This window comes from Meleagris gallopavo, chromosome 15, assembly GCF_000146605.3.
Source record: "Meleagris gallopavo isolate NT-WF06-2002-E0010 breed Aviagen turkey brand Nicholas breeding stock chromosome 15, Turkey_5.1, whole genome shotgun sequence".
In the NCBI taxonomy this organism is placed as follows: domain Eukaryota; kingdom Metazoa; phylum Chordata; class Aves; order Galliformes; family Phasianidae; genus Meleagris; species Meleagris gallopavo.
This window is the reverse complement of record NC_015025.2, coordinates 17,355,792-17,365,364: the sequence shown is the minus strand read 5'-3', so window position 1 is coordinate 17,365,364 and position 9,573 is coordinate 17,355,792.

The following is a 9,573-nucleotide window of genomic DNA, read 5'->3' as shown; positions in this document are numbered from 1 at the left end:
TTTTTTCCCAAGGACAAACATGGCAAAGGCAACACAGACTGTACGAAGCGCTATGGGGTCAGCAAATGAACCACTGTGGGGGAGAGGATCAGCAGGACAAACGGCAGCGGGGACCCTCAGTGCTCTCAGCCCACGTCCCACAGGGACCCACACCTCTGCTCTGCAGGACCTGTGTGCAATAGGCTCCATTTGCTGAGATTGTAAGGAATCACCTGGAAAAGCCCAACTGGTGCAGAGCCTGGGTTGGCTGACAGTGGATCGAGAGACCTGCCAGCCCCCAGCTTTCTCTGGTGCCATTTTTTCTGGATAAATGGAAGCTGCTGCTGGCTGGGGTACGCCTTCCCTCTAAACATGCCTGTTCTTGATACCCCAAATGCAGATATTCAATTGTGGGAGAAAAGGGAGAGAGACAAAAAAAAAAAGTGGAAAGAAAGAGAGAAAGAAAAGGAGAAAAATCCCGACGCTTCCAAGACACTAAAAATAGACTCTGATCACTTACCAAATGGTAAAATGAAAATGATTTGCTTTGAATAGTCTCCAGAAAGGCTCAGATACAATGTCTTGTGGAGCAAAATTGAATCAGTTGAAAGTGCAGACGCCAGCTCAGCCTAATCCCTCCCAGCTGCTTTGCTTTGCTTTTTTTCCAACAAGCAGCCCCTAAAAGTCGTCTCCCTAATCCTGCAAACTGAAATTCAATCTTGTATTTTTTTTTTTAAATCAAGTTTCAAGCCTGGGGCTTGCAGGGTGGGGGAAGAGGAGGAGGGAGGGCTTTGGGGTTGCCTCCTTCCTTTGCCCTGACTGCAGTAAACACAGCCTTGAATTCAAGGAAAAGCTTTAGACTCCAGTTCGCTTGGCTTGAGCCAAACACACAAATCTGATGTCTTTAAAGCCCCTCCAGCAGACGGGAGATAGCTTTGAGATGCTCACTAAATGGCTGTCTGGTTGCTGCCTTTTTGTTGTTGATTGGGGGCCCGAGGAGACCTTGTCTCTGGATTGTTTTTTCTATTTTTTTTTTCCTAGTGTCTGCTTTTATCAGTGCCTTTGGGTTGGGCATTTACCGATACAAAGACCAAGACAAACAATTTCTTACCCGGGCTGTGATTGCGGCCAGCAGTGCCTGTTGGGGCTCTGCTATCTCAGGGAATATCGGGAGGTATTTATGACACTTTCCTAAGAGTTTCCCGACTCCTGCCTCCCGTGTGTGCCTTGCAAGGACGCAGCAAACATTGCCGGGCTCTCCGCAGCACCTGGGTGAGCTTCACCGCCCGCTTTGGTCTCTCTTTGCTACCCGGTGGTTCCCTGATCCCAAAGTTTTTTGGCACAAAGTGATGCAGTTTGCATTTTGGAGGGTAATTAAGAATAGATAAAGTAACAGCGAAGCACTCAAAGCCAAATCGTGTGGCTCAGCATCCCGATAACTCGAATTCCTGGGTCTGAACACTTCCAAACGCAGAGGTTCAAAGGTTTTCACCCCCTCAGACACGAAGGTTCACCATGGGAGGCTCCTGTTTGGACCCAGGTCAGGATCCAGGGCTTAGCAAGAAGGAATTGATGGTCAGAAGGGGGTGGTGGGGCAGTGGTGTCTATTTTGCAGGGCAGAACTCCGCTTGGAACAGGTGTAGGTTTGTGTGGTCAGGGGAAGATTTGGAGTAGAAATTAGGAAATTGAATTTGTAAGGAGAGAATGAAAAGCTGACGCAGGAATCTTTGACATCCTTTTTCTCATCCTGATGGATGCGATGACAGACGATGTACCTACAGAACACCCATGCAGCTCCCACACCGTGTGAGCACGTAGAACAGGCAAAGTGAGTCCCATGTCATGGAAATCACATATTCCACAGATGTGGATTTCACAGAGAGGATTATTTTGTCTTTTTCTAACATCCACTTTTCTCCAGCTTATTGGCGTAGCATTCTTGACCCCCCACACTGTGCAAGGAGCAGATTTCTACTTGCGTGCAGCTGGTGCATTTCTGCTTGGAGGCGTATGGAGCTGCATGATGTTTTACTCTGATAATACCTGTCCTTGCTCTCCATCCCCCCGCACCTATAGGTCTGATGCAAGGCTGGGTCACCAAGAGTGATAAGAGCATTACTGCTAAAGGTTACTTTGAACAGAACTGCCTCTCGTATAATGAGGGAGAGCATGTTGGGCACATGGGCTGAATGGTCACTTGGGTTGGCTTCTGGATTTTATGATGTAAACTGATGGACAAGTTAGATAACGATATGGGAATAATTGGGTAAAGGTATACAGAATAATATGTGGGGGATGGATGAACTACAATAAAAGGTATAGTTGTATAGACACATAGAGGGTCTATGCAGAGGGTGGATAATTCCATACTAATGCAAACAGGGTAATAATGGAAGGAAAATGAATGTATTTGACATGGAGCACACAGCCTAGCCATGGGCTTGGCCTGGTGACTGTGGACTCATCGGATAACAGAATATCTGGAATAGATGTAGGATGGGTCATGTTAAAGCGAGTCCCATGTGGGTGGGTGGGAATTCTGGATAGGAGCTGGGTGGTTAGATAGTGAAGTGAGGTCAGAGAGGGCTGACGGGCTGCTTCGAGCAACTATGGGCTGAACACGCAGCCAGAAGAGGCATCTGTATTTGCCATAAAAAATATGTTAAAATGTAGAGGTCGGTATGGGAGAACTGGAGAGGGAAAAACGGAGAGAAAGAATGATCAGTTACATAGTATAGATTAAACTTAGCATGGCTTAGAACAAGGCAGAAGTTAGCCAGACAGATAAATACGCTTGGGATGAGTTGCAGTATACTTAATCCTGATTGCTACGTTAAAATGAGCAAATAGATGCCTGTATACCTCATATCAGCTTCTTCAACAGGCGTGAAGTAGATAAGTGTGAAAGAGGCAAAGCTAGGCTGGGTAGGTAATGTAACTACTGGGTGGCTGGGATGTTAGGCTAAGTAGGAGCAATGTGGACAGAATAAATATAGGAACATGAACATTTACAAATAGGTAGGTGTTATGTGTACACAGCTATAATAAGGAGAGATGGAATAGAAGACTTAGCAGGGGATGTGGAACAAATGGAGGCACGAATTGACAGGTGTATCAATAAATACTTTAGGTGAAGAGATGTAGAGGTGTTCTCAGCTAAATTAAATATAAGTGACATGAGCAGCAGCGACCCAAATAGATGTAATGTGGGATCTGAATTGCAGACAAAAAGATGATCGCCTTTAAATACTGAGAACAGTCTGAGGGTGGGTCAGCTGTGTAAAAATTGAATGGAAGGATGGGTAGATGGGTAAAGAGTAAAGAGATTATTAACTGAGCTTTCACGAGTTAGAAAGATTGATCAGATAAATGTGTAGAGGGCAGATTAATAAATTAAAGGCCAAAAGAGAAAGAGATTAGATTGAGATGGACAGGTTTATGGCAGACAGAACACGTGTTGTTTGGGAAAAGAGATGGAAAGGTCGCTGGAATAATGGAATAAATGTGTGACTAATACAGGCAGAAAATGTGGACTGATAGGGTGAATAGGGCATCAGTTATGGGGAATGTGGACGGATAGTAGAAGAGCAATAACAGAGTTAATAGATGAGTAGTTAATAGGGTAACAGATGAGTAATTCCCGTATGAGGGGAGCTGGTCAGTCAGACTGCCTGTGAAGCTTTGTAGATAGAGAAAGGGAAAAAAGGAGATGCAGAAGACTGGTGAGCAAAGGAAGCATTGGGCAGATACATACAGGAAAGATAAAGTGTGCAGATGTGAAAGAAAAGTGGATATGGGAAAAAGCAAGGGAGAACTTAAGGAAGAGTCAGGTAAAATAGGCACGGAATAGATAGATTACATATAAAATGCATACAAGTAAAGAGATTATGCTGAAAAAGCAAGCTTAGAACAATTAGGGAGTTAACAGGTCAGACTGGGTATGGGTACAGAAAGAGACAGAGGAGTATTCATGAGCTGGGAGTGTTGTGAAATTAGGCTGATGATCGAGTACAAATTAGAGGGATGTTAAATAAGGGAATAAATCCTGGACAGGATGATGGATGGTGGAGTAGGTGGGTGCACATAGAGATGAGTAGGTACCAGGAAGCTCAGGAGGGTGGTATGGGTGAGCAAAGAGATGAATACGGATGGAACAAGGAGGAAGACAAAAATATATCATTTACTGCGTGCTATGGAAATCCAGAGAGATGAATTAGAATTTGCATGAGATGGATGAGATAGGTAAGTAGTCACAGACATGACTGTAATGAGTATGTAACAGAACAGACTGCAAAAAGGATCACTTAATCATGGCATTAGTTGCATTGATGTCTCAGGCAAGAGCAGAAGTGGTGAATATATCAGTGTTCTAAGGGAGGATGAGGGTTGGTAGATGTGAGATAGACTGAACGTGTGAGACAGGAATGCAGGCAGGATAGGCAGAGAGGTCAGGTAAATGGGAATACATGGGGCAAATGGATTGCTAAGAGTTCTGAAAGTCCAATATAAACACCTATATGTGTGGATGTGTGGGAGGGAGGAATAGATGGGCTGCACTCCTAAGGGAGAGAAAGAGCTGTTTGCACAAGAAATAAACAGAGAACTTACATGATGAATGCTGAGATCTGACCACTCACCCAATTCTAAAACTAAGTAATTCTAAATGCTGACACAAACCTAACCCCAACCTTAAATCTTGTCCTATCACAAGGCTAAACCTAACCTTATCCTAACCCCTAGCAGTCTGTGAACACAGCATTAACCCACAACCTAACCTCACCTGAAAACCTCACCCTAACCCTAGCACAAGCCAAGAGCTACCACTGACCCTAATACTGACCACAGTCCTATCCTAAACTTAACACATCTCCCCTTAGCTCAGCCCGAGCCCAGACATAACCCTCAATACAGAACTAATCCCATCCCTAACTCTAAACCAACCTCAGCCCCAACTCCAAACAAACCCTGACCCCTCTGAATGCCTCAGTCCTACCCCAGCTTAAATGTAACCCCGTGCCTTAGAGGAGCAGGGAGCAATATATGCCTTTAGTTGATACAGAACTGTTAGAAAGAAAGCTATGAGCATGGCTCCAGGTGGCCACATCACATGGACAGATGGGCACGGGGAAGCCGGGGGAGGGCAGGTGAGGAGGAAGGGGGGAACTGTCCCACAGGTGAGCACACAGGGTTTGGATCAGAAGAGCAGATGGGGCCATAGAGCAGCAGTTTCTGCTTGTTTTTTCAAATGTGACCAGGTGTTCAGATGGAGGGGACAGATTTGGTGTCTACCCCATGGAGAGGTGTGGGTTGGTGCACGGGATGGACAGCTACTGGGGAGAAAAGGCAGCTCAGAGGGGCCTGGAAGGGTGAGCCAGGGAAGGAAACTTGCTAAGTCAGCAAGGGCTGCCTTCACTTCTCCTCCAAAGCACGCTTTGGGACCACGTCTACAGTCACTCTGCCAACCAGGGACACAGTGGAGGCTGTGAGCTGGGCCAGGTGTGAAGCTGAGCTTTCAGAGGTCAGGATCCGACCCAGCAAAGTGCTGCGGGGTGCGGGGAGAGGTGTGAGCCTGCTTCCCTGCCACAAAGGGCTGCAGGGTTTCCTCCAACCTGCACACCCTCCCTGACACTGGCATTCCTTTCTCATTTTCCTGCTTCCCAGGGGATGCTGCACCCGACCCGAGCACAGGAATCCATCGGTATTGCTGTCTGTGCAGCACCTCTGTGTCGAGCAGCAAGCAGGTGGCATGGGCAGGGACATGGGGATGTGACAGCCCTGCTAGCCTCTGTGAGGCCAACGCTGCCCACAGCCCCCAGGCTGGATGCTGATGGGATGCTGGATGCTCGTGGGAAGCATTGGAGAGTTTTGGGTTCCCACAGTTACCCAACCAGCACGGCACCTCAGATTCACACGGCACTGGGTGCTTATAAAGATCCCACTGTGCGCTCAGCTGTATCTTCAGACATCTAAATCCCTCTAAATGTCTCACTCTTAGTGTCTAAATCCCAGGTGCCTAACTCACTTCTAGGAAAATCTCACACCAGGACTGATTCACTGAATCATTTTTTTAAATCTGCTCCTCACTCACATAGGGCTTTTGAAAATCCCACTGCTAATCTCCTATACCCGGGCATGTATCACTTTGAAGCCTGTAAAATAAATTACTTGGTGCTCCTGTGGGACGGCAGCTACTTTGTCCCCGCTCTCACTAAGGCAGATTTTTGTATCTTGGATATTAACACAGCGATTTTTTGGAAGCCCTGAAGCTGCCATGCGGGACCCGAATGAGGAGCGCGGGTCGGGCGCTGCTTGCCGTGCTGCGGTGCCGCTGCTGCGCCTGCAGAGGTGTCGGGAGGAGCTGCTGCCGGGCGGCTCATTTACATCGGTGTGGTTCGCCCGTGGGCACAGCGCGTCTGCTCCGCTCCGCCGACCTCCTGGGAAGAGCTGGGAGCAAATGGGTTCGCCTCTCGCCGAGTCCAGGCGGTGTTTGTTGCCTTCTTGCAAGAAATCGCCTGGGTGAAGAAGGAAAAAATCCAAGTGCGGATGTTCTTTCTATTTACGTTTTTTTCCTTCCCCCCTACCCCTTTCCCTTTTTTTTTTTTTTTTCCCTTTTTAATTTTAATTTCCTATTTTCATTCGTTGGCGCGTTCTTTTCTTAAAACCGTGCCTATGCTTTCTTCATTAGATAAATCAGAGCTGGGGGATAAACAAATGATTCTTTCCTGTAACAACAACAGCAACAAAGAAGCACGGGTTGGCTGCTGCTGGGGCATTTTTGATAGAAAATCTGCCCGCAGCCCTCCTGTTAATCAGTTTGGCGCAGCGCGAAGCCTGCAGCTTGTTAATGGGAGCTGCACAACGGCGGGCTGCAGCGGAGGAGAGCTGCGTGGATTTTACTCTGCAGCTCTGTTAATTAAAACATATTTCACTTTGAAGGAGGCTTTTACTGTTTTCTATGGGGGTGAGCAGAAAGCTGTTCGCTCGGATAGATTAAAAGAAGGAATCGGAGGTATTTCTTGCAAGTAACAACTTCACATTGCTTGATGGGCAAACTCGTTTAGCCAAAAGAATGTGCAGCTCTTATTTTTATTTATTCTCTGTCCCTGTGTACTTTTTGAGCCTGAGCTGCTTGGCTGGTTGGATAACACCAAACCAAATGTCCACCTATCCAGTCGCCAGACTGGATCAGAAAACTTGTCACAGATCCTTTTTAATTGGTAAAGTAATTTTTACTTACACACTGGTAAACTAAAATAATAAGGCCTGAAATGGTGCCATTGAAGTTAATGACGAAACCTTCAGCGGTTCCAAATAAAGCCTGCACTTTATTATCCCAGTCCCAGTGACTTTTGTTGCAGGTTTGCAGCAAAATGTTAGGGCGTTTCTAAGTGTTATTTTTATTATACAAAATCCCATTAAAATCAGTACTGAAGCATCCCATTAATTTAAATGGGACTTTGCATACTTTGCCTCTTTCCAGGCCACAGATAAAGAGAAGTATGCGGTGCGGAGTTAAACTGACCACAGCTTTTTATTGGAAGATATTTAATCTCGAACGAACAGCACAGTCTGAGGCATTGGGGCTTTGTGGACTTCATGCAATAGGAGCCTCTGCAGCACGGCAGCCTTTGGGACCACTCAGCCCATGCAGGGCTCCCACGCCAAGCCACGGCCCAGGCAGGTATGCGGAGCGCTCCCCAGGCAGCTTGGCCTTGGGAATGCTATTAGGTGAGCCAGCACGCCCAGAACGAATGGAAAACTTGATTCAGCTCTTTCTCGGGCTCCAAGCATCCGCTCCCCTCAGCACACACGAGGCTGCAGGCGGTGGGCAGAGCTCTCGGACTCCGTACGGCACGGCCAAAGGCAGAGACCCACTGGGGATGGTGTGAGGCAGCTTCAGCAGTCCTTGCATGAGCTTCCCGCACTGGAAACCTCTTGTAGAAATGTGCAGGGTGAGAAAAGCATCGCCTCTGGTGTGCAACAACACGGCTCTGGTGATGGGAGCTTGAAAACCAACGCGCAAAGAGCAGCGAGGCAGGGAGTTGTGTATGGGGCACAACCCTCTGGGGGCTCAGAGACCATTTAATGATGGCCCCCCTGGGGTTGGGCACACACCTGGGTTGTGGCAGAGATGTCCTCTGAGGACATCCCTAAGGAAGCTGTGTTTGGACAGGAGGTTCCATGCTTCGAACCCACCAAATCTCCTCATTAATTTGGCTGTAACCATTGCGGGGGAGACCTGAAGGCTGTTGGAAGCAGGACATCCATAAATGTGCACAGGGAAGGTGTAGGAGGTGCTTTCTGTTCAGTGTCTACTTGGAATTTTCCTTTCTCTGAGCCATAAACGAGTCAAGAAGCCCACATTTCCCCCTCACAGAGGTGGGTGAGCTTCCCCTGGAACGTGGCAGTAGGGGGAGATGGTGGTGGTGGCTGCAGAGACCCAGCAGATGCATGGCTCTCACACACGAGCTGCATTTTGGGGGTTTCAGGGCTCTGGCAGCAGGATTAGGGCTGAATGCAAGCACCGCAGCCGCTGCCCTGATTTAGGGCTAACAGTGCTACCTCCAGGAACACGAGAAAAACGAATGCAGCCAATCCAGGCTGAAATAACAGCGGAGGGCTTTCAGATAACCCTCCCCCCCCACCCCCCCAACCCCTCCAAGGAAAGAGGACGGGAAAAGCAGGAATTTTCCTGACCTGATGTGCATGCTCCTGCAGCTACAATAAGAGACAATGTGAGCTCCCCGCCTGCTGCCCTCCTTCCAAACCCAACCCCCCAGCTCCGGAGCTCTGAGAGCTCTGAGGGCTCAGGAGGACCCAGGGGCTCAGGCAGGGGCTCAGTGCCCCCCCAGTTCCCCCCAGTGTCCCCCCGTTGCCAGAGGACCCCGCGGGGCGCGGTGAGGCCAGGCTGCAGCTCACATCCCCCCTTCTCCCCCGCACCAGGAGCGGCTTTGGGACAGAGGAATTCTCGGTTCGTTTTGGTGAAATGATGGCGTTTTCGGCAAAATGTCATCGGAACGATAACGGGTGTGAAATCAGCGAGCGGGGCTTGGGGCAACTTTGTGGGGGGAAGAAGGGAGAAGAAAAAAGAAAAGCATCAAATAAACCTTAAATTGAGAATATCGGGGAAATCCGAGAAATAAGGGAGAAACACACCTTGGTAAGACGGGAGGAACGGTTCCGTGGGATCGAGCGGCCCCGGGACTGTGCTACACGGCGGGGGGGTTCCTCCGGGGGCGAGATTGAGTCTTTTGAGGGAGAAAAAACCGAAGCTTTCGGGGTTATTATCCCGGGGGAGCAGAAATCCACCGGCATCCATCGCCCCGCCGGAGCAGCGGCGATAGGACGCCGTAAAGCTGGGGGGATCCCGGGGGCCGCAGGGCTGTGTGCCCTCCCCGGGGCCGGGGGGGGTCGTGGGGACGGCGCAGTTACGGGAGGAAGCGGAGGGACCCCCCCGAAATGCCACCGCCGGGCGGGGACGGAGAGGGGGAGGGATGGAGAGAAATCTTTTCTTTTAAGCAGCCGATCTCTTAAACCCAGAAAAGAACATTAAAGTCATTTCTACATTTCGTTTCACTGTTTTTTGATATTTTT